Genomic DNA, 27,593 nt, shown 5'->3' on the forward strand with positions numbered 1-27,593 from the left:
AACCGTAGGCCAGGTAATTGATTTGGCGTAATTTCCACCACCCAGAATTTTTTATCAATTTCTACAATTTTAGAAAGTACCTATGTTTATTCTGGATATTGATTTATGATTAAGTATGTTTTCTCAAACGGTTTGAAAAAATTCACTGCCATATACTTTTTACAAAATAATGAGAGTTATATTTGAAATAGAAACTAATGCTAAACGATGACCGAAGATAACAGATGTCAGTTGTCGGCGTTTGTTGCAGATGTACTTCTTCAATAGTACCATCAGTGTCGTTATCTAATTACTGTACCTCGTATAGTTTGATATTCATGGTAAATGAAACAAAACATCTGAGACGAAAAAAATGTATGTTATTGAAGAAACAATTTCAGAGTTAGCTTTTCTTTTTTTCATAAATAAAAAGGGTAACATTACATGAATAAATTTTTTTGATTCGAGAATGTCAGTTTGAGGGTTCAAGCTTCTGTATGATTGATTAAATTGGAGGCGTTATTGTGGACAGCAAATATTCATATTTCAAAGAAGAATTGTGTTACTTTTGAATAATAAAATATTCTATCAAAGTAATGACAACGTCAAGTTTCAAAATGTTCAATGTAGTTTCTTTTTCACTTTGTGGTAGCAATTTATTGAATATATTTGTCTAGAAAATATAGATATGAAACGTTAAAATATTTTATTTCTATTCTCTAGTTATCATGAGTAGAGTTTGCGGTTACATAATCTCGCCTCTTTGTTACCAAATTTTTTTAGATCGATTCAATTAATTTCATTAAATTATTAAGTTGAAATTATTTTGCATTTAATACTCATTATCAGAAATATGTTTGTATGCGAATTAAAATAATTCGTAGATCTAATTACAAGTATGTACCGATTTAAAATGATGTAAAAAAAAATTTCTCTAAAAATATACATAATGAAAAAAAATTTTTACCGGAAAAAACTTTAAACGTTTGAAGCTTATCCAGTTGTTATAAGGAAGCCAATACAATAAACAAGATGAGTTGTACAATTAGATAAATGTTGCAAATAGATTCCGTTGATTTCTTGTCATATTCAGGAAATTTCTCTGCTCCACCACTTTTTTACGAAAAAGAATTGTACATAAATTTTGCTGTGAAGTTATGGAATAAGCATATACCAATAGATGAGATATATAACGATTCCATAAAATTTTTACCACATTGAAGACATCGCAAAAAATACTGAAACACCATCTCGGATTTCCAAGAAAATATCGAAGAACGACAATAAAATATCAGCCAGAGATGAACATCTCAGAGTAGAACTAAATAAATTGTTTGTGTTTGAAGCTTAATACCTTGAAAATCTCTTCGGTATGATCAAGAACTACTCTTATGGCGTCATTGTCATTTTACATGATTTGATTTTCGCTTGTTGTGTAACGATAGCTCTTATTCTTATCCACTAGGTCTCTTTTCTTCACGATCATAACATATATGAAAGCTAAATCCAATTTGCATATTATGGAGTTGCGTAGACAGCCGCTCACTACCTGTCGGCGCCGATCATAATAAATTAAAACTTTAGCATATGGTAGATAACTGCATCTATTATTCGGCAACTGTTGTTCAAATATTGTTCCAGATATCTTTAAGTTGTCGTATCTTGACAGTAGTTTCTACAATGTTCTAGAGTTATTTATGACCTCACAATCGACCAGTGATAGATGTTATATCTAGTGAAGTTAATGTATTAATAGTGTTATAGTTAGACTGTTACTTTTGATGGAATAAAGTTTTAAGGAGTGTCAAATTAACTTCACGAACTTTAAGCCGAAAAGAACATTGATGAGCTAACTTGAAATAAGGTTCCTATAACAAAAAAACCGGTAATTAAAATTACGAAGAGAAAGAAGATAAAGACAAAATATGAGAATGAATTATCTAGACAGGTCAACTACTTTTTCTAAATTTGTATAAGTAAAGAACAAATACCGAAACAATGGAAGATGAGTTAACTAACTATTATCTACAGAAAGATGATGAGGTAATTATCGTGACATTACAGTAGCGAACATATTCTGTATATTGCAAGATCATAGAAGCAAAAAATCAAACAGAGTAGTAAGAAATGGAAACAGAAGTAGGAGGAACCCGAATTTTAAGATCAACACGCTGACTCTTACTAAGCTATTAAAAAATAGCCTAAAATAAAAAATTGCATCTCCTAATCTCCGTAGATAGAAGAAAATGACAGTATACCATTCAACAGATAATGGCATGCATTAAAAGCAGTGAATATAAATAATGCACTGATAAAAGCATTTAAAACTTCTATATGAAGGGACATTCCCTTCCAACTAGTATTTGAGCAAAGAAGCTACTTGTCACTGTATTCTTCATCACCGTATTATAGGACTATAGGTTTACCACTAAATGAAGGCAATCTTCACATCCTAAGTTTATGAATAATAAATAAGAAATACTGTTATAATTTTACAAGGATATAAGCTATAATAATATCAATTATGAGATTATATTATACAAATATATGGTGTTCAAACTATCAAACAATGGATCGTTGGATGAAGCAAAGAGGGACCGAAATGCACAGGGGAGAAAGGCAATTAGTTGCTCAACGGTATCCTTAGTGATATTGAATTTCATATTTGAGAGGTCTGATTTTGAAAGTAAGAAAATTTTGGAGGTTATAGAAATAGAGAGCAAGATAAAGAGAATAGAGTATATATTGGAAACTAAATATAGTGGAAGATATCAGATAAAAACAACAGTTGTAGTTTTCACATGTGGAGAGTATAGTGGATATGAAATCATTTTCTATAATAACAAAATTTCCTCACATCAAAGACTGGAAAGAAATTAGATTGTATATTTTGAAGCTTTATTGATCTCAATTTTTGTTAAACCAATGGATTCAAAGAAAAAAATAGAATGCGAATAATAATATTAAGAATTGGAATAATGCAACATGATCTACATTTTATCAGAGATCAATACTTGTAATCGATAGATTTAAAATATAAAACTCGTGTTTGTGAGTCATAAACAAAATAGGAATTTCCATCAGATCTCCTTTCAATATTAAAAACGAATTAATCAAATCTTGAGCGTTTCCTATTTGTTACTCGACATTATTTGCTTCCATTTACAAGTTATGTGCGATATACCTTTCTCTGATCTTCACTGGTTCAGTATACACAGGTCAGCGGAGACCTCTCCACAGTAAACAGAACGAGCAACTAATTAGGGGCAATCATGACCGCTCCATCTGATCCATTAGACGCCCCTTGTGTTTGTGTACGACGGCGATTCTAATTGAGTGCCTTTCGATCCACGAATTTCCATCTGCTAGCGACGATACTCGATGTTTATCGTAGTCCTTTCGCAACTACAAAATGTTTTATTGGGCTCTACTAATAACCATTATTAAATTGGATTTTTTGAAATCATCGATATTTCTTTGAAAAATTTAGTTCGTTAGAATATGGAAAGTGTGATTCAAAATAAAGTTTTTGATAACAAAAAAAAAGGAAAAATAAGGCTAAAAATAGAGCTATGAAAGATAATTTATACAAAAATACTGAATTTTGGGAGCAATGAAAACATCAGTAGCAAGTTCAGAGCATTGTGACTAGTGGACAAATTATATATAATTAACTAAGAGGAAACAGCAGCTATTGAAAAAAAATTTGAAAGTAACTTGCTAAATTATCTTTAAGCAGAAAATACTTGTGCTAAAAATATATGTCTACAGATGTTGATTAGACGTATGGGACATTAGTTTAGGACACTAGATCTGATGTATTCACCACTAGAATGAGTGTCTTGAAGTAGTTCTGAATCTTCTATTTCTCCATATATCATAAGGAAATTACCAGAGATAGACCAAGACTTTTCTCAAAAAAGGATCAAATCTAAGATATACTTAGGGATGGAATACCGAGTTTTGCTTTGAGGAAAAATTTACCTCAATATTAAGCTGTGGAAGCAAATAGAATGAGAACACCATAAAAAAAATAAACGGAAATGCTATCAAATGATATACAGTTGAGTTTGCAGCAGATAATACTAGAGTAGGACTGTACGGACTCAGAACCAAATACTCTGAAAGTTTGGGAAATACACCAAGTATATTTGAAACAAAAAAATATACAGTTGGAAAATGTGACCAGTTCAACTGTAGCCATTATAACTTCATGCTTCAATGTCATAAAATTCAATCTGTTATAAGAATGAGCTAGTTGAGCAAAATGAAGTTGCTCTTCAATGGGTTCTTAGATACACTAAATGAGAAGGAAATGGAAAAACACAGAAATTTTCGAAAATACTATAAACCGTTTATAGGATCTGAAATCGGCTACAGTATATTAGAGAAAACACTAGGAAGAACAGTTAATAGGAATCAAAGCAGTTATTGGAGCAGCCTTCAGGTGTTGAGAGATGCAATCAGATTTTAATCAGCGAAGGTGTGTTGATTCTAATAGGAGTCTTTTTAGTGCGTTGTTTCCCCAATGAACACGTAAAAACCCTGGGATTAACAGAAAGTGCAACGTACGTAGAGGACGAGAACTCTATTCACATTTCTAGATTAAAGGACTACGGAACTCCAGAGCATAAACCTGAATTTTGTAAAAGGAGTAGATAGATAGATCAGATTGAAAATACTGAGTATCTCCAATTCCACTGCAAGAAGACGAAATAGATACTTTGAAACAAAACATATAAATGCTTGAAATATAGAATTCCAATAGTTTAGTAGAAATGAATTCTTATTTTAAGTGCACACTTTCTAGGAAAAAACAAGACATGTGCTAGTGATGCCAGAGGTAATAATAATTAAAATTAGTTAATAGGTGTGGCAAGGTCAACAGATATTCGAGCAAAAAAAGTAAGTTTGATCATAAGAACGAAATAAAATGTCATACAGAACACCTGTATTGATATTATGGAATTTGAGCATTCTTAGGATTTTCATTCGTCTAATACACTTTTATTCATCGCATCAATTTAAAAAAACTCCTATTATTCAGAAAATTCCAGAGGTCTTCACGGGGCTATAATAACAAAAATTTATATTAGTTCTAATATTTTGACCTGTACGCCTCGCCTCTGAAGTTTTGGTACACTGCTTCTCAATTATTGCTGATTTTATATAAAAATAAAAAATAATGTTTGTCATTCATCCCATCTGGAAGCCTCGCTAACCGAAAATTCATACTACTCCACCTAAAAACCCTCCAAATTCAATTAGTTTATCCCCTTTGAAAAGTGTAAAACCCATTTGTTCTAAACGAAAGTTCTTAGGGTAATAAAACCTTTAGTAAGTTCCTTTCTTAGCCAAAGTCAGCGGTCTAGTAAATCAAGGAGCTTAAACGAGGATTCTGCCTCTTAGGGAATGGAGAATCGATATTCGATAGTAATTTTTTCTCTGGAAACGCTTTTCGCTTTGTATCTGAGTTTTATAGAGATTTGGGAGTTAATTCTTTTACAATGAAATAATTCTTCTGTAGATGTTAACAGATGAACATTTATAAGCCGAGGCCCTTTATTTGAATTAACAAATTTATAGGTTGAAAGAGAATAGAAAAAAACATAATGTACCATTTTCATAATGATGGGTATTTTTGAATGGATCTTCACATTGCTTTAGATAACATAAATTCTAAAGTTGATAAATTTGATCTAGGTGCAGAATTGTTATAATAATGAATATCATTCCATCAATATTCGAAAATTAATTAACAGGTAAAAGTGATGCTTTTCATAGGTGCATTTGATACTAATGTGAAACATCTGTGTATGATTATTTTGAAATTTATAATCACTATTAAAATATTATGTATCGAAAAATTCTGTTCTTTTTTATATGTTTATTTCATTGAAAATATTCTTGAGGAAGCAACTCGCAAATTGAAACTATTTATCCATGACCAGAAAGCAATTTCAACAAAATTTTTCAATATAGCTCTATTATAAAAGTAAAAGTATTTCTTTCTTCTTCTTCTTCTTGAAGTAGGACGAGGTCCTGTCAGGTCTATCATCTGCCCTCTTGTGACGCTGATGTCCAGCTATCGTACCAGCGTTTTGGGGGCCTACCGATTGGGCGTCTTGTGTCTGGTTTCTGTGTTTTGGCCCATTTGGCAATCCGTTCTGGAGCCATTCGTTCTACATGGTCTCTCCATTGTCGGCGTCTTGCTCTTACCCATCTAACGACATCTTGTACTCCCAGTTCTCTTAAGGTATCTGTGTTGTGTATTCTATCGTGGAGTGTGGTACCCTTTATTGTTCGTAATATCTTCATCTCTGCTGTTCTCATTTTTCTCTTTGTTTGTGTTGTGTCTGCCCTTGTTTCTGCGGCATAGGTTAGTATGGGTCTGATACAGGTCTTGTAGATTCGCGTCTTACTTTCTATGCTCATATATTTATTTCTCCATATAATGTCCCGTAAATATCCCGATATTCTAGTTGCTTTCTTGATCTGCTTATCTACCTCGTCCGTTATGTTTCTGCTGCTCGTTGTTTCTACGCCCAAGTAGTTGAAATTCATTACTTGCTCTATAATGCGCTCATTTACTACCAACTTGCATCTTATTGGGTCTTTGGATATTACCATGCTTTGTGTTTTCTCGCATGAGATTTGCATGTTAAGTCTCTGTGTCGTCAGGTTAAATTTATGAAGGAGGCGTTGTAGATCGTCTTCATTTTCAGCTATAAGTATAGCGTCATCTGCGTAGCAAAGGATTCTTAGGCGACGGTTATTCGTTTCGAATCCTGCATTAACTTCGTTTACGCTCTTAATTATTTGGTCCATTATTACGTTGAAAAGGCATGGGCTGAGGCTATCTCCCTGTCTTATGCCGGATGAGACTTTGAGTTCTCTTGTTAGCCCACAGTCTGTTTTTATTCTTGTTTTGGTGTTGATGTTAAGTTGCCTTACTAGATTTGTATAATGCTTCTTGACGCCTTTTTGGTTTAGTCGGTGGATTACATCGTTAAGTTTTACTCTATCGAATGCTTACTTTAGATCTACGAAACATGTGTACATGGGTTTATTGTATTCTATGGATTTCTCTATCAACTGGCGTAATATAAATATTGCGTCTATAGTGGATCTGTTTGGGCGGAAGCCTTGTTGTTCTTCTGAGATGCCTACCTTAGCAGTTATCTTATTTGTAAGTATCTTGGTAAATAACTTTAACACACTACTAAGTAGCGTTATGCCTCTGTAATTCTTCGGATCTGATTTTAAACCTTTCTTGTATATAGGTATAGTTATACTAGTTCTCCATTCTTCGGGTATTACTCCAGTTCTTTCTATTTTATTGTACAGTTTTATTAATTCTTTTTCAATTTCTGGGCCCCCGTTCTTCAGTAGTTCATTTTGGATATTGTCTGTACCTGGTGATTTTCTATTCTTTAGTTTCTTTATGGTTGTTTGTACTTCTTCTAATGTGATGGTTTCTTCCTGTTCGTTTGGGGATGGCGGGTTTGCGACTTCTTCTTCGTCCCTGCTTCCGTTTTTATCATATAGGATCTCAAAATGTGCTGCCCATGTTTCCTGATTTATAACATTTATCACTACCTCCTCGTTGATTGGTTTCTTCCTTTTTCGTATCATGTTCCATATTTTTTTCTGGCCTCCGTACAAATCATGTTCCATTTCCACTGAGAAATTTTCCCAGTATGTTTTTTTAAGTTCTTTTATTGTGTTGGTTGTTCTATTTCTCACTCTTTTATAGACTTCGTATTCTTCCTGTGTTCTATTGGTAATGTATTTTATGTACGCTTTCTTTTTTTCATTTGCCAGTTCCTTAATTTCTAGAGTGAACCAGGGTTTATTGTGTGTTCTATTCGTGTCTATTGTTCTTTCTCCTAGGGATTCCTTTGCGCTGTTCTTTATGTTATTCTTTAGTTTCTCCCAGGCGGCTTCTACGTTGTCGGTTTCTTTTATAGGGTTTTGGACAATTTTTTCGCGGAGTCTGTTTTGATAGAGGTATTTAATGCTTTCATCCTTAAGCGACTCTATATTAAATTTCGATACGTAGTTGGGTGTTTTTCTTTTCTTTATTATGTGGGATACGCGGTATATACACAATACTAAACCGTGTTGTGTGCCGATATTTGCCGATGTTAATACCCGTACGTCAAGTATCTGGGAGGGGTGGACTTTCCTGTTTGTAATTATGTAGTCAATAGTTGATTTTTGGCCTCTCGTGTTAGCGAAGGTGTACTTTTGTTGTTCCTTTTGATCAAAATATGTGTTGTTGATACGTAATTCGTTGAGGGCGCATACATCTATCAATATATCTCCGTTATCATTCACTGCTTCTTCGTTGAAACTATGCATGATTCCTGGGATAACTGTGTTTCCAATTCTTGAGTTAAAGTCGCCCATAATAAACACTTTGTCTTTACTGGTTATTTTGTCTAACGTAGCTTGCAAGGCATCAAAAAAAGCTTCCCTTTCTTCTTTCGGTTTGCTTACATCCGGTGCATATATACTTAGTAGGTGTGTTCTTTCGTTGGCCAGCTCTACTGTTATCTGTATGATGCTATGACTTATATACTGTACTTCCTTAATATCTTTTTCGAATTTTTTATTCACTAGTATATTAAAGTATATTAAAATAAATTGAGATTTCATGAATAATTTATGAATTGTGGATAATATCATGTTGCTTGCTTTTTTCCACAAATTAATAGTGAAACTAATCTGATTATAGTCGGAATGGACCTTAAGTGAAAGGTTATCTGTATCTATTTTAATTTACAGCACAAGAAAAATATTGATATCAGAGCATCATTCCTTACTCTTTTCCACTCCTCAGATATGTATTGTTGTATTGGAGGTTTCTATGACACCAATCAAGTTACTCATTCAATGTTTCATTATTTGATATCATTATTTCATTATTTGTGGAGAGAGTTTGTTCTGTTTGTTCTTCATGACTCATTAGAATTATTTCGCAGTTCTGCTTATTATCCTCATTATAAGTTTTCCCTGAAATTCATCCTCTACAGTCAATTCTACTGGTAATAAATTAGAATATGATAGTTTTTTTATTGTGTAACTAAAAAAATAGAATTCAAATAAACAGAAGAGATGAACTTAAGAGTCGATTTTTCGGCGTTCCCATACGTCTAAAAACAGTTGTTTGTTCAATTGTTTATTTCTGCTCCTTACCATATTTACTATCAAAAGAATATTTGTGCTAATTAAGTGATTTCGATTTATGATTCTTCTAATCATCTTTATTGGTAAAGAACTATTGGTTCTAGTTTAATTATTCACTTGAACACATGGTACCTGATGAATGTTTTTTCAGGTAAATAGGTAACTTCTGGCCGTCCCAATAGTATTATTCGATGCTTTGATCACTATATTTGTCAAGGATAGGTTAAAATTATATCACCAATAATCTTATTGAATACATTGTTAAGCTAGACTTTTCCATCATATACATATTTACTTTCAGTTGTCACTAGTAACACCAAACGTTGCCCTCGCAATTTATTTTTTAAATGGGGAAATAGGCCGAAATCATTGAATGCCAAACAAGTACTTTACTGGGGATCACCTACTATTTCGATATTTTGACTGTTCAGAAACGTTTTAGTTTGAAATTATGTATGAGAGCTCGTATTGTCGTGGTGGAGAATGTCTTCTGCGATTAGCTGTCCTGATTTCTGATTTTCTGGCAAACAAATGCCGATGTACCACTTTACGTTGCTATAATGGATCTGTCGCAACATGTCCAGTTATTCCAAAAAAGGAACCATTTGCTTCGAAGGGTTTCTGACGCGAACAACTTTTGTTGGATTTGGTTCGTTTTGAAAGGCCCATACACTCGATTATTGTTAAATTTCGGGTTTATATGCATATATCTATGATTAGTCACCTGTCATGATCTTAAAGACGTCTTTTTGAGCACTGCCACTGAATTTCTTCATCATATCTTAGCACCAACCGACACGAGCAATTTTAGAGCGATTGGCGAATTATGCGGTATATAGCACGAGCAAATCTCTTTGACGGCCAAATGTTCATGCAATACTGAACATATTGTGGATGTGGATGCTCAAGTACGCCTCAATCTTTCGGTATGTTCCATAACAATCTTGCAATATCAGTTTACGCACAGCATTGATGTTTTCTGGAATAACAGCCAATTTTGGACGACATTTACAAAATTCATCCTGTTGTGAAGTGCGACCACTAAGGAATTTGGTAAACCAGGGAAACATGTTGTCTTCAGATAGAGCTAAATTTTCAAAGGTTCAAGCAAATTGATCGGCTCACTGCTATCGGTTTCATTCACGACAATATTTATGTGTTCGTGATTTAATTCCATTTTTTAATCAAGATAAATGTTTCGAGTATCTGTACAGAACTCAAATAGCATACGTATGACAACACATTCTGAGTGTGTTCACCAACAAAAATGTCAAACAGTGCTGCCATATCTCACAATTCAAGTAAGATTTCACTATTTCCATATTATTTGAGAATAATACATCTGGTTATGTGTGGAAAAGTTTAATTCTGAGAGACGTACAAGTGTTAAAACAAAAAATTGACCATAATATTTACACTACTCAAGTCATTGAAGAATTGTTAAATCACGTTTTTGGTCGTCTTGAAAAATAAATATAAATTATTAGCCCTAAATATATATATATATATATATATATATATATATATATATATATATATATATATATATATATATATATTCTTATTTCAGAAATAGTTTTCTCTACTGAATTTATTAGTTTAACAAACAGATACATTGAATTGATAGAAAATAATGAATTATGGTGGACTTGTATATATAATAATTGATAACACATCCCCCTTTGTACTCAATTTATTAAACAATCAATAGTTTATGATGAAACATCATTTCAATTCTCTTACATGGCTTCTACTAACTTATCCGCAATCTAAGATGGGTTAACTAGATTGTGAACAGCTCTAATAATGACATTCCAAATGGATTCATATCAAGAAAGTTGACTAGTCAATTCAATCTCCTCTTCCTGGTTCAGCTTTGATATAATCCGTACGATGTGGTCGTGTTTATACATGGTCCCGTATTGGAGATATAATAAATATTTGATGTAAATTGTTGAAGTTACACATCTCCAGAACAATGCGATATTCTCGATTACTTGAGCTGAAGACGATTCACTTCCCTCCATATCTTTTGTCAGTAATGCACCATGTATATGAAGTAAAGTGGAGACCAGTAATTGGTTTTTAGCGCATGAATTTGTATCATGGACTTCATTTAAATTATAGTTGTGGAGATAAAATTTCGAAAAGTATCCTGGAAGACAGTCATATTAAAAATTAAGATGTTTTGTGTCTGTGAACGCATTGCGTAAAATAACTATCCTCCCTTGCGTTAATATCAGAACGTGAAAAACAGAATCAATTGTCTGTTTTTTTATGCACAAGTACTCAATATCTGTTACCTCTCCTCACAACCGATGTCTGAGAATGAACTTCCGATACCTGATTCATCGTGTTACAGTAATTTTTGCTTTTATAGATGAATGATTAAAGAAAAGCCCAACAATCAAATGGAAAATAGAATAATACAATATGTGAACTTGCTAAAAATATTGTTATTATCAAGATTTGGAGAAATATTCATATCTAATCAAGGACTCGTCATTAGAACTTTATTCACTTATTTGCTTTCCATTAGCATTAACTCTTTCAAACAAAAAATTAAAAGAGCTATGTTTGATCAAATATTCTTCACACAAGATGGTCATCAATACCATAAAATCTTTTTAAGCATTTTAATACAACGTTTTACTCACCAATAAATGTGTGTGATGAGGCTCCAAATATCAAATATGAGAGTGAGTTGAGTAGATAACTTACCTGAAAAAGAAAAAAAGGATTTACTTCTCCTTGATACAATATATTATGGGGTCTATACTTGAAACTGACAAACGAAGCAACTTGACAATAACCGATAAGAATTTTCCATATTATTTATGCAATAATCATAAACATATTTATTCAAAATTTAGATTCTTACTGAGCCAATGTTCAATGTGTATATTCTTAATATCGTTATAGTGACGATATAAATTCCTTTATGTAGTTTTTATTATAGTGAGTATGCCAATAGAAAGTGATTTCCCTTCAAATTTCAATAAATCTCTCTCTATATAGTACGGCATCTAAGAGGGGGTCCCGTATCCGTTCACACTCCCCTCAGTTTTAGAGCGTTTTCCTATATTTTGATAAAGCTATAACTCTTGAACAAAGAGAGATATGAAAAAAATATTCAATTAAAAAATATTTATATTAAGAAGATCTACAAAAAAGGTTCACACAAATATCGAACATAAATAGCAAAGACGTTGAAGATATATTTAAAGTATCTCAAAAAATTTATCAATTACAATCTTAATTATATGTTTATATATTATTTAGGGTGTATTAACAGACGAATCGCAAGAATCACAAGAAAGCGGTAACTTTTCTATTCAGAATAACATTTTCGCTAATAATATCCCTCAACAGAACTTGGCGCAACATCCTATAATAAGACCGGCGACGGTACGTCCCAAAACTCTTCATTTACTATAGATCGAAGTGTCTTATAAAGGAACTGAATGTTTATGTTCAGATTTCACCATTTGTAAAAAATCAATAGTTGAGAAGTTATCGTCAATATAATGGAAAATTATTGCAAAATTGACGTTTTTTCTCACTTTATCGGTCATCACTTGATTCCTACATGACGTAGAAAGATTTAAAGCAGATTATTTTAAACGCATAAGCTTCAGAAGTAGGTGTGGCGAAACTTTTAAATATCATCTGTTAAAAAGTTTACATTACAAATTTTCCTGAAAAAAGGCGTTTTAAGGGTTTATAAATTTAAAAAAAATGAGATTCACCTTATAGCAGCTTAAAGTGCTAATCACTACGAACATCTTGACCACTTTCAATTATGTGTTCGACCCTTTGTTGTAAAGTTTTGGAGATTTTGAACTGTGCCATCAGAGTTAAACCAAGTAATGACGAATAAAGTGAGAAAAAGTCAATTCTATAATAATTTCGATTTATATTGACGATAACTACTTAACTATTGATTTTTTTCAAAAAAATGTAACAATCTTTTTTTTAGATCTTCTTAAAATAAATCTTTCCAATTGAATTCTTCTTTTATATATCTCTTTGTTCAAGAGATATAGCTTTATATACAAATCAATTGTTTATAACGAATTACTCGACCAGATTTGGGCTCAGCACCTTCAAAAAATCGATTCGCTTTAAAACTGAGAAGAGTTTGGAACGGCTACTCCCCCTAGCTGTTATACAAATGAAGTTGATATATTTACTTAAATTTTTAGTAATAACTCAGTCGAAGTATTCTGAGAGTCACAACTATATACCGTGCACAAACTTATTGTAAACGTATTAAATTTGTGGATATGCCCCGCACGCAAGGAGCTACAATTTCATCTACAGATACACGGCAATTTTCAAAGAATCGCCAGAAAATCGACCTAAAATACTACAGTGTAGATGATTTGTTATTAGGGAACGAAACAATGAATTGAGACATTCTTAATAATAATAATCGCCTTATGTACTAGATGTTGTAAAAAGTGGATATGTTATTGTTGAATTGATAAAACTATCAATTCCAATCAGTTTTTAAAACAAGTTTTTCAATTGGTGACAAGCAAATCAACAATACATCGTTTAGGGGAAAATTTTTATAATCACAATAAGCGAATTGCTATTTTCAATTTCTACTTTTAAGAATATTTACCAAGGGTCTGTCGTAGTTATCTTATTATGATACGAAACCTATGTGCAATAAGGAGATTCAACTCTCTATTCCATGGTGAAATTAGCTGCAATACTTAGAATTGATCGGATAATCATTATTTTAAGCAGCAGACAAGACCAGCAGACCATTAATACTCAGTTACCTGACTGTACCTTGAAACTATATAAATTGTCACAAATTGGATGACCACATAAAGAAAATTCCTTTCTTTCAGTATTTTGTTTTAATGAGATATGATTAGAGAATTTGTACCTAAATTCGCCTAAGAAATGTACCTGACGAGCAAGCTGCTGAAATTAATGATGGAAAATCATTCCGTAAAAAATGTAGTCGAAATTTTATTACATTTAGGACTCCGATTAACTGTCACTAAAAATAAGATTAAGAGCAGAATCTTCTATATTGCAGCATTAACTTCATAACATTCAATAGGAATTATTCACTTATGGTACGGTGATAGGACTGAAGTAGATATTACAGCAACAATTCAATGGATGATGAGACAAAATTCTTCAGAATATTTTCTAAATTTGACTTTTTCATAATGCAATGGAAATCAAATCAATTCCAGTGCGTTCATATACATCACCTTTAATAGACACCAAATGGGCAAAAATTTGAGGATCATATACTGGCTACTATATGAAAAATGAAAGTAGAATATTCATTTACAACACCATATCAAAACAAGTCGTGTCCCATAGAATTAAGGAGAGCAGGTCCATATCCAAATATTGAAATTATACAGATATTTCAATCCAAATCTCTTCGAATAATACTAAGAGTCCCATGGGTCACAACCAATGAAGCCATTTACTAGGATGCAGGTCTATCGACTGTCAAATAATAAACGAAGTACAACAAAGACAAAACTAAAACTAAATTCAAATGCGTTTGCAAAAAGTTAGTGAATAAACCACGCGTAGTACGCAGGTTGACACAAAAGTTGAAGAGGGCTCTCAACTTGTTAGTACGCGAGTAGAGTTTTTACGGACAATACAGTGTCCAGGCGAATGTAAGTAACTTCAAAGAATCCACGTGTTCTAGGAATGTTTGTCAGCTTGGTGTAAACGTGCTAGGAATTAGAACCAGTTTGATAATGTTTTTCTTGTGATTCAATGGCAGTCTTATTTGGTGCGTGAAGGGAACAAATCCCAATGTCCGAAGTGAGCAATTTGTTCTATTATATAAAAATACACCTACAAATAGGTATAAGCATTTCTAGAATACTATTAAAAAATCACTGACAAATGAAGAAACTTCCGACCTAATTGATGACTACAAAAATTAACCATATACTTCAATCAGTGCGTTACATAGTTCTGGCACAATTTTTGATATAGATGGTACCGAAGAAACTTTGAATCAACACATTGAACTATGGTACGAATTTCCTGTTGCTAGGAACCTCAGTGTGGTGGCAAAACGTTCCAATACTGAGATAGAGTGTCTGCTATTGCTAATGATCGGGCAAATAAAACATAACAGATTTTTTAAATCTGTGATTGACATTTTTGAAGAGTTTTTAAAACTTGATCGAAATTCACCTCCGATACTTATATTATCTTCTCTAAGATTTTGCAATAATTTAGAATTAATATTTCTTCCTTTTTGCCTCAAAGTTGGCCTACTTCAAAACTGACGTTTACTTCTGTTTTTTTATCATAAAATATGTAACTCCTAGAAAAAATAAATCCTGGACATCTTGTTTTCTCAATTGTCACGCCACATTTTCATAACTGCACGTATAGTGTCTCTTTGTGAATTGAGTAAAACTTGAATAGAAGAATTTTTAAGGATTTCTGTTCGCGACTGGTGTAAACAAATAATATTTTTTCAAAACACAACTGTTCGAAATTTCAAATGATAGTTCATAACTGTTTTTTGTTTCTGTAGTATCCGCTTAATGGAAACACGGCATTAGATTTAGTGCTTAAAATGAAAATGAAAACGCCCAATGTCAAAAATAGTCAATAGTATAGTTCAAAGTACTTTGAATATCTGTACACTTATGCTTTTTCTAAATAATTTTGTGTCTCGTTATGTTTTACCAAAAATCTTTCAACAAAAGTACTACATAAAACTATATCGATTCGTAATCTACACAATATTATAAATATGACTTTCATAATGTTCGAAACGGACGATATTAATAAAAATTATGTGGTATTTCTTTCATATTTTGCAACACAATCAAAAAGAGAACAAATTGACATTTCAATGAACTTCATATCAAATAGGCAGTATATTCGATATTTTGTTAATAATGCGGCAATATTGATAACGTGAACTCAGAGATCAAAGGCAATTCGAAAATATGCTCATTTGGACAAAAGCGCGATACCTCGCCTTTTTATAACATTAAATCATACAGCAGACATTTTACAAATAAATTTACCACAATGAAACCGTTATTCGTTGACAAATTATTAGTTTTTGACTAATATTATATAACTGAAAATATTGGAATTATCTCATAACATTATTTTTCACGAAAAACACTAATGTTTTTCATATTCCGACTAATGTAATCGATATTATTTTGCAAACTGATCACCATTTTGGTGGGGAGATTGTGAAGTAGAAAGTGAAACTGATACTGAAATAGAATTCATTGAGGGAATTGATTCAAATAGTGGCCCAATGATAAATGAATATAAAAGTTTCACTCAACTATACAAGAATTTATATTGTCCTACCTCAACATCGAAATGAGCAACGTGATGGAATGCACTAAGAGAAACTGAACCAGACAGCTGATCTTAGACCAAGAGTTCAAAAAGAATTAAAAGAACCACCTACTAGTGGAAATCTAAGCAGGGACTCTACTTTTTAACGTTGTTATTAGACACAAAAAGTCAGCTGGTAATTTGGATGTTCTAGGGTCTACGAAACACAGACATTTTCCAAATTTTTTTAGACGCAGTATAGAGGAAATGTTTCTCTTCTCAAAGGTGTTTAAGAATAATAAGTCAGTTTACTATAGATCATATTACAATGGAGTCACGCGAATCCGAGTCCGCTTAATCCGAAACCGAAATAAGGATATTTTTGAGAATGAAAAAACGAAGAAAGAATGAAAATAATCATTGTAATTATAAACGTTATAGCATCTTTCGAATACAGTAAAGTGTAATGAACAAAACGGTACAATATTCTAAACTATACTGGTTTAAAAAAGTCCGTTATAGTTTTTTAACGAAGACCTCTCTCTAGCGGCAAAGTTACGACAAAGTCTCAGAAACAACGTATCCGCTGGGGTCGAGGTTGACTGTTGTTGTGAGTGGGATATCCTCCGCTCACTGTAATCGTCAGCTTCACCTACACTCTCATCTGACGTTCTTTAAGAACCATATCAACAATCGGCTGATCATTTAAAGTTTCATGATCGTTATCGTCAGCTAACAGCTAGGAATATTTTGTAATAGCACCAGCACCTGTACAACATTTCAGCACCTGTTTCTGTCTGTTGACTTGGTGTTTCTTCAAAAGTTAGTTTGGCCAAAGTTTTTTCCAGAATTTTTTCAATTTTTTTTTATTTGTAGATTCTCATGATTGTACAACACAATAAATTACGTCTTTGATATTTACTATCATCTTGAGCTTTGGAAATAATGAGACTGTTTCGTCTTCATCTTCAAGTATTCGTCAAAATAACTTTCTCTTGTACGAGAACCTAAGATACTGCAGTATATGTTAATTCATGGGCTGAATCAAAGGGGTCACGTTGGGTGGCAGGAAAACGGCCTTATATTTCCAAAAACTAACTCGTCATCCGAGGATGTGAAGTGGCATTGTCGAGAAAGCATGAATATGGAACAAATTTGGTATCAAAAAATTCCTCCTCTGAGGTCATCCGTTTTTTGAGTTATTGTAGATGATACGTGAGGCATTTAAATTTATGTTGATTTAACTTATCGTGTTCCAATGCAGAGAGTGCAGTAAGTCACGTTAACTGACTTCACTGCTTAAGGTCGTTTACATAAAGAAAGCAGATTATTCAGTGCCTACTGTAGAAGCTGAAAACCGACGCCCGTTTTTCTGCTGGTGAATGCACAAACGACGCCAAAACATAATATGATCCAAGAAAACAAAAATTTAAAAAAACTAACACAAAGAAACCTATTCCACTTATGGAATTTTTACTTAAAGATTTTGAAGGAAAAAATTTGCCTACATGTTAGGAGCAGCAGACTCTAGAGCTCGAAAAACAATCTAGACCCTTATCGATAGATGAGGTGTTCAGAAACACTTAAGAAGTAGAAATTGTGTAAGAGAACCGTGAAAAAAGTAGAGCGTTGAAAGGCCGTCAAATACGGCTAAAATAATTAGAGATACCTTTACAAACTTTTTCTCCAATAATTCATTAATTTTCCACAACTAACACAAATTCTTCCCGATTATACTGCATTTTTGCTTATGTGATTTACAGTATGTATTGATTACATTCCATATAATATTGCAAGGTTATTAATAATAGACATCTTCCCATCTATTCCCAATTCGGTTGTTATCTCGTTCCTTAACTTTTGCATAACATTTCGATTACTGTGAGATTCTAGCCGCTTGTCCCACAAGGCAGGTCTTCTAAAAATAGAGGCGATCAAAATTTCACTATCCTTCATTATCCAACAACCATGTGACCACGTCCGGCGCCGACAACAAGCGACCAGGAATTGAAAAATCATTCCGGTAAATACGTCGGTGCCAGTTTACGCTTGGTGCAAGTTCCAACAAGCTTTTTCTTTGTCCATAAACATTGACGAGCTACCTAAATAATCGGTTATTATTTGCGCCGATCGCTGGTAGGCAGTGGCCGGCAAGCCGCAGCTCGAAACTTATAATTTTGTTACTCATTGTGATTTTTTTCTGTATATTAGAATTTTATTGTATTTGTATCTTTATTTAGTTTTTTTTATGTTTGTTTTTTAGTTTTTACAAGCTTTTTCTACTAATCGTAACGATTTTTTGACAATAAAGCATTTCTTATAATTAAATTTGAGAATAAAAATCCATTAAAATTGTCGCAAGCTCATGTGGTTAACAAATAATTGATCTCCAATATATGTAATTATATTCTAAAAAACTCTTTCTCTGAAATGGCTGGTCTGGTTTGGTTTAACAGGAGATTGTTAAATAATTTTGACGAACTGGAAAGATCTGCTATGTCAGTTTTTGGCAGTATTCACTCAAGCGATGGAATTTTCTCACAAAAAAAAAAATTAAAATGGCCTCACTCTCGTTGATGAGCATATATTCTAAGAGTTTTAGAATATAAAAACTAACGTACAAAAATAGCCTCTTAAATACAGTCTCAAACGTCACTATAATATTTTTCATGATATCAGTTTTTACAATAATCAATATTATGTGCTTTATTTTTTATGTCTATAAGATAGTTTTTGTGTCCCCTTCATTTTGTTTTCATTTTTGTTCCGGTTGAACAAGTTTTTCTTCTGTTCACTACAATGGAAATTTCAATAATATACATTACATGTGCTCATCAATCTATCAATTACGTCAAATTAGGTTCAGTACAGTCACATTCATGAGAAATTAGAAAACTAGAAATTTATAAAAAAAAGTATATAGCTGAAAATCATGCAAGCAAATGTACAGTATTATTAATTTTTCGGTAATAATTTTTTATGATAATTCAAACAAACCCATACAATGTTCCATGAAAGTTTGGAAGGATTGAGTGTAACACTAAATTTGTTCAGTATTATCCATAATAATTCATGGTATGTCAGTAAACTTATGCAGATGTGGTAAACAAGCGGATAAAATATGTACATTCGAAGAATATTAAATTTAAGTGAAACACAAGTCTTGTAAATATAAATTGTTATTTCAGAATCCAAAAATCTCCAACTTAAATTATTTCTACTAAAAATTAGATTTTCCATTGAAGGAAACCAAAGTTTTAACACAATATAGGTTGTGTCAAGTTCAGCTTTACTATAACTGGTATCTATGAATTCTTCTAGATCCATCACGTTCCTTTACAGGATATTGTGAGTTTCATGTACATGTGCATTGTATTTAAATGAATTAAATTACAATGGTATTGAGTTGCCTAGCACCAAAGTTTTCGAGAGATTGTGCAAATCTGGTATGTGAAGAATTTCATTTCTAGTTGCCAAAGTATCCACTTATTGAGTAATTCTCTATCTAAAGCATCAATTTACATCCAATGCTTTACTTTTTATTAATTAATTAATAAAATCATAATCTCGTAAAAACGAGGACTCATATATTTTTTTTGTACGTGATGAAATGAGTACATAGTTTATAATTTCCTGTTTGCAAGGAGTACGTTAATGATTTCCTTGATAAGGGCAATCTATCTATTCGAAATTTAATTATATCTTATTTACAATCAATTCATTTCTAAGCTTCTGAATACACCTCTGAAGTACATTTAATTTAAAGTCGCTATTTTCTATAATAAGCTTAATTTCAAATATTATCGCTCTCTCCTTCATAAAGCAAAGAGGGAACATGTTTCTATCTTTGTCTAATTCATAAATATGCAACTTTCTGCTATGCAGACGGAGACGAGACAACTCATGGCAGAAAATAGCGACTGATTGCGATTTCCATAAGTGAGTTTAATTTATTTCCGATGCAAATCAAAGCTTGAAGGCTATAGCAAAACCAACCTAACGGAATGATTCGAAGCATATTGAAAAATGGCAGTTGAAATTTGAAAGAGTTTTAGGAGGTGTTATCGGCTTTTGACTATAGGGAAATCAACTGTCCTCAGAAGAAATAAAAAAAATAGAAATAAATGATTTATGGTAGAACTGGTATAATCATATGTATATCTTATGCAAGAAAGTATTCGTTAAAAGACAATCGAATCATTATAAATTGGACGGCATTATACGCGGATATTTAGACAGATAAACTTAATTGTAGTCCTACTTGGAACTTAGAAAAAACTCATTATTTTACCTTTTTAACTTGCTACAACTGAATATTAAATTATGAAACTTAAATAGACGAGTAAAATGTACCTGCCTGTAAGGGAGTTTGGTTTAAACAGACGGTACCAGACGTGAACTGAGCCCTTTTTGTACCCCATTCGTCTATTAGAACTTCAGTAGTCTTTGATCTGATGTAAATAATCTTGTCGCCATTGAACTATTGCCATCCGTTTATTCAGTTTTTTGTGTTCAAAACCACATGCTGGCAAAACTTGACGCAATATTTCTAAACATGTATAGTTGTATTCTGGATAATTTACTAACTTTTGCTGTATTACTTTTAATATCACAATTCTGCTCTCCTTATATTAACTATGAATTGTCCTAGGTATAAAATTACGAGAAGCTTTGTCAACTGATCTCAGTTTTTCTTTGCATGTTTTTCGGTTCTGTAAAGGATCCACACAAGATCCAAAGGATCTTTAATATTAAATTCATACCTGTCTTTATTCTCACTGCACTGTATAATTTCATTGTCTTCATTAGCACTTGTTCCAAAGAACGCCATATTTCTATTTAAAAAAAAATATATCCTGTCTAGCAGGAATATCTCAAAGAAATTGTGTACTTACGCTTTAGGGTAGCTTCGGCCAATAAATATACATTTATTTTCACGATTCGATGTTTTCATTGGTAAATAATGAAGATGATGAGTCCACGTGAAATGACAGTTTGATAGATGTTTACCGAATTTTATACTATTGGTTTTTTCTCCATTTTGCTTATAAATTTATTCCTTGTGTCTGATACATGATTTGTTTCATTCTCTTGTCTTGCAATTTTGCATTTCTCTGTCGATAAACTGTTTCTCGATAAATCTTCATTCTTTGAAAGGTTCTGCTGTTTCGGTCTAATATTCTATATGAGAGTACGAAGGAGGTTTCAAACTAGAGGGCTGAACAATTTTCATTATGAAATAACGTCAACGGAAATGTTTATGAACAAAATATAGTTTTGCCTATGCTATTTATCGGTTACAGACAGGCCTATGACACCATCAAAAGGTACAAAATGTATTAGGCAAAAAAATATACTAAGGCGACTAGTTGAAATAACAATACGAAAAACGGGAGCAAAGTAAATTTGGAAAACAGTACTTATAACGTATTCAAGACAAAGAGATCCATTTTTCCCAACCCTCTTCAGTTCAAGAAGTCATACTCAAAAAGAGAGGTAAAAAAACCCGGTTCAATTTATAGAAATGAACATCAATGTCTAGCATGTGCGGACAATAAAGTACTCATGGCAAGATCCAGAAAAAAGCTAATAAAACAGAAGGCAAGAAATTATGGCCTTGTAGTCAAAGAGAAAAGTACTAAATACACGGCAAGGAAAGACAATGACAAAAAAGACCAATATTACGATGAATTATTAAAGAAATGAACCTACAGCTAAAATAAGAAAATATCAAATGATATATTGAATAATAAGACCCTCAGTTCCTACGCATGTTAAACAGGGAGAATGGAGAGAAACCGTCAGAATTGTATAAGCAACCAAGTGTAATCCATTTATTATGGGACACACAGCACAGAGATCGAGATAGTTGAGACATATTGGGAGAATAACAGAAGATAGATAAATAAAACTAGTACTTGACGATGAAAAAGGGTTGGGGGAAGTTTGAATAAGTTTCAGAACAATGGGAGGTAGGTAGAAATAGAAACTAAAATAGAAATAATAAGTGGAAGATTTCGAAGCCGAGAGCAAGATGGGCCTAGAAGGCTGATACATATACATATATATATATATATATATATATATATATATATATATATATATATATATATATATATTTGGGATTAAATAAAGCAATAGTACCACTATATATTCAGATTTTATCTTATAATTCTGTATTTGATATTTTTGTGGCTTATATATATTAAGTGGTGAGGAATCATTAGATTTATTGGATGTTTCGATTGTATTTTTGACCAAATCATGGTCATGGTCAAATATTTGTGATAATTCATAAAATGATGACAAATAAAGATAGATGAGATATAAATTTACTAAGAGATAACCATGGAAAGATATTACAATAATGTGTAAGATGTTGTTCAGTTGTAGTTAAAATGAAACCTCAACATCACATTGACATGTGAATATTAGTTATAGGAAGTTTGTCACATCGTCTACTACTTTAATGCTATCAAGAGACTGTTATTTATTTTATAAATGGAAAGTACAACTGGATAACTTGAAATATTGAACAATATTGAGTAATATTGTTCCAGAAGAATAATGACGTAACTGTAAAATTTTGAGTAATTGAGTTTTATTGCTTAATGGTATCACGAAGCCATAAAATGTATGGTGGAACAACGATGTAACAGTATTTCGACTCTTGGCAGCTAGAGCGTAGTTGTGTCGTTCTTGAAACATCGGCTGTCTGCCTCCTCCAGTTAGGATAATATCGCCACAAGTGCTAATTGAGGAAGTGAGTACCTAAGAGAATCACTTTACCTGATAAAAAAAACTCAATCAGCTTGTGTGATAGCAGCTTGATTCCCCACTATTATGAAATGTTTTATGAAGCACTGTAAATTAACATGTGATTTTTTATTTTTTGTTTAGGGGGACTAATAAATTATTAACAAGGTTATTTTTATCTATTTTATCTTAATTTTCCAATGTTAAGTAATATGGAAGTAAAGAATATTTGACATTTGTCAATATTGTCAGTAACTTCATTTATTTTCGCAGTAAGTATTTCAAATTTTTTTTTCTTCTTTTTGGTCTACTGTGAAATGTCAGTTTTAACAGTTTTGTCATTTTTCTTTTAGAACAGCGATATGATATTTACAAACCATTTATGTTTTTTTAATGTTTCAACCAACTAAAACATTGTTGGAAAATATGTAAGTGAATATTCGGATGAATATTATAGTGGTAAAATATGAGTACATTGGCTTTGAAGACGATGCCGAGAATTATTATGTTATTACTTTCTTAACAATCATATGCGTACCAATACATAACGTTCTATAAAATGAACTTTTGTTTCTGTTAAATGTTATGTATCTATAAAAGTTTCTAGAATATTTCAAAAATTCATAAGAAAAGTTCATAATTGAACAAATCACTTTTGTATGAATCATTCTCGATAATCTCGCGTTTTCTCTTTGTGGTGCAAACGACTTAATTTCTCGTTAGTCACAAAGTCTAGAAATGCTAATTTAGTGAATGCTGTCACTCAGTGCTACAACATGTTTTGAGAGCACGTCTGTGGAATATGGAGAAGTAAATTCAACGAAGAACGTTTAAACGAAATGGACTCTTCTCACCTTGGAACGGCTAGTGAATGACTACACAAATACGTTTTTATACGAATGAAAGTTTCGAATGTCCCTAGCGATCTGGGGTGTGTTATAAACAAAATAAGTTACTCGATGTGATGTACTGTTAATTTATTAACTATTTATTCTCAGCATATTTAAGTGAATCTGTGAATAATAAACTTAGATATAAACTGAATTCTGTCCTAATTATCATAGAAGTGAATCGTATCATTTTCAGTTTTTTCATTTGCTGTTGGGACTGGTGATCATATCTGTCAATTAATTTGGGGTAGGTTAAATTTATATTCTCACTATAATCTGGAAAATTCAACTTCTGCTTGTGAATATGTCAAATGTGATATGGCTATCGTAAAGTTTAACTTTTTTAATGGAGAATGTGTTCAGGACGGGTTGTTATACGAGTGCTAAATATATTGTTTTGTTTACGGATACTTGAAACATTTATTTTGGTCAAAAAACTTAATTAATCGACTGTGCCAGAAAACATCGATGCTGAGCGTAAACTGATATAGCAAGATCGTCAAGTGATTAAAAGTCAAACCTCGAATTGATAGGTTATCCGCCGTACAATCGTTGTTTGGCACCCAATGATTTCTTCTTATTCACCAACATTATTGCGCACCCGATTATGTTGAGGATAACGGTAATGATATGCCTCTATTAGCTTGCATAAAATCTTTGGTAACAACAGAAGTCAAGTAAATGGGGATTAATAGTTACTACAAAGACATTAAAAATAACAGAAACAGAACTGGAATTTAATGAGTGAATCAGAAAAAGGTGATCTCTAATTTTTTTACTGATATGTTGATTTACATGAGGCACATATGTTTTGAAAATTTTTCTCTATTATTATGAAGTAGGAAAAATCAAAGAAGGAACAAATTTGCTGTATAAGTTGATAATATAACAATATTCATCGGCTTTTCTCGGATGTCATACTTCTCTAAAGAGACAAGGCACTGTTTTATTTCGTGTTGTAAAAAGTTCTCGAAAAGAGTTGGTCGAGCGTAATAATTTACTGACAAAGTTAAATTTATTTGAAAAACATGTATAAAAATCTCTCAGAAAACGATTCTTTTGATGATAAAATAAATACATATATTTTGACGTGTCTTCCCAACTGATTATTCTTTGAATTTCCACAATTTCGAATTTGCAGGTGAAGATGATCCAAACTAATTACCAACAAACAAAATTTCTTACAGTTCATGCTTTCTGTAGAAAGTATTTGCTTTTGTTAACTATTTCACATATTGATAGTTAGTAATGATGAGCCGACTACTTCAGTGCCTCTAAAAAACGACTCACTACAATAATATTTCTAGCCATGTAGTGGAGAATGGAACAAAATGAACAAAACTCTAGTTATCTCATCATTTTTGAATATCTTGAAGAGAAATCAAATGAAAGAAGCTCATGAACCTTGTGAAGTACGATGCCTATGATAAAAATTGAGTACCCTCTGAAAAATTAGATTGATGTGAGGCAACATCAGAGAAAAAAATGGAGGTTACAGTACGAAAAGTGATGAGAAATACTTGATTTGAAAAGTTGCTACTATATTTCGGATACAAGTATTATACTGAGATGAAGATATGTGTAATGTATTGTTAAGATGCTGTATTACACCAATCTGTTAATAGCAATATCAATCTATTATTTATAAATGGCATCTCGACTGCAGGCTTTAACAATATGTCTGCATGTACTGACTGTTAGTGCATATGATGGGATTTTGCGACTCGATTGTATAAAATCTACTAAACCGTAAAGTATAAACAGCAACAATAGAATTCGGATGATTCACTTCTATTTGTTTGAGAAAAAATGTTTTAAATATTGGATATTGAAGCCAAAATATTTTTAGCAAGTAACTTTGTAACCTTTACCCTTTAATATTTTGAGCAGGCATAAAATTTGCCACTTTTATGACATTTATATGAGAATATAATATTATTATACCCCGTTTTTCAACTAGGTGGACCATTTTAATTTAAACCGGAAATACACTACTAGATATCACTAAAAAGTTATTAGATTGAAATCGATGACATAAAATACTAATCGTACGAAAATTATACAGTTTCACAGTTTGGAACTAATGAACCACAAACGAAAGAATAATTTACTTAATAGACACGTTAAAAGAGTGAATGTTTATTATTGAGAATGATAAAAAAAATACAACGAATTGTAAAATTAAATTTATAAAGAATTTCAAGGTAGGTGACTACGTTTATAAGTTTAATAACAATTGTCCAATTTGGTGGCACGTGAACTTTTGAGTTTTGTATCTCTTGGCGAACAATGATGAGATCCGAGTCTTTTCTAGTCAAATGTAAATAATTCCAAATGATGGAGCTACAATAGACGCATTATTCATTGAGTAGAGGATATCTGTTTTTCGAAAGTTGAGCTAAATGAGAAATGATGTTGAATAAAAAATTAGTTGAGTCTGAAATATGATTTCTATTGCAAGTACAAGAACGATTATTCATTGACCCACTGACATCACTAGAGAAGAACCGATTATCGGGTATACGGCAACTTAAATACAATTTTATTTTTTTTTTAAACTTAACATCCTATGTCACAAAAAATACCAGTGATAACAAGTTTGGCTGATAGATCGATCAAACTATCAGATCCTGAATTTAGGTACTTAGCTATTCAAAAATCAAAAACTGTACTGAAAGAAACTAATTATCCGGAACTAAGTGATATACAACATATTCACGAAAAGGATAAATAGATACTACAATTAATTAAAAAACAAAACAGTACCGAAACATCAAAACATAAAACATTTTTCCTTATGTACTAGGACTTTTCCAAAAATTATCGAATTATTACAATGAATTTGATCTTAGTATAAGTCATAGAGGACATAATACATTATCCAAATATTTCACCAAATTAAAATCTAAAATACCAAAAACCAGAAGTAATATTATATACCAAGTGCTTTGTACTAATTGTGACACTGTCTACATAAGGCAGACATCTCAATATTTAGAAAATAGACTAAACTGTGATGAATACGACAAAAAAAATAAAACTGCGTTAATGAACCATGAAATATCAAGATAACATAAATTCAATTACAAAGATTAAAAAATTCTTGTAACGGAATCTAATTTACGAAAAAGAGAATTGTTAGAATTGGTTCACATTCATAAGAACGAAAAAGCTATAAAAAAGACCTGAGTAATTTGAGTGAAATTTATAGCTCTATTTTGTAAATTCTAATAAAACTATAAATAATTCAATTGATTAAGTACTGCTATATATTTGAAATGTGAGGACTGAGGAAAAATTAATTTTTCTTATTAGAACAAATTTCTATTTTGATTTTCTTCTTATTTTGATGTTCATGATGTAGGTGATCTATTGATTGAAGTTAAGATCGAACCATATTCATATCAAATTGTATATTCTTAGTTTGTAACCATTTTTGCATATGTTTTTTTAATG

General features: G+C 31.9%; 1 protein-coding gene across 6 annotated transcripts in view; it reads right to left on the reverse strand.

Moving 5' to 3' along the window:
• Window positions 1-27,593, reverse strand: part of LOC130902217 (CUGBP Elav-like family member 4) — a 1,507,660-nt gene that overhangs the window by 509,263 nt on the left and 970,804 nt on the right. The window contains exon 1 of one of the 6 annotated variants that reach the window (XM_057814159.1): window positions 11,829-11,892. The exons of the other annotated variants lie outside the window; for them this stretch is intronic. The gene's annotated coding sequence lies outside the window, so the exon portion shown is untranslated. Of the gene's footprint in view, window positions 1-11,828; window positions 11,893-27,593 lie in introns of those variants that run through there. 6 annotated transcript variants of the gene reach the window in all.

The sequence above is a fragment of the Diorhabda carinulata genome, chromosome X, assembly GCF_026250575.1.
Source record: "Diorhabda carinulata isolate Delta chromosome X, icDioCari1.1, whole genome shotgun sequence".
NCBI lineage: Eukaryota > Metazoa > Arthropoda > Insecta > Coleoptera > Chrysomelidae > Diorhabda > Diorhabda carinulata.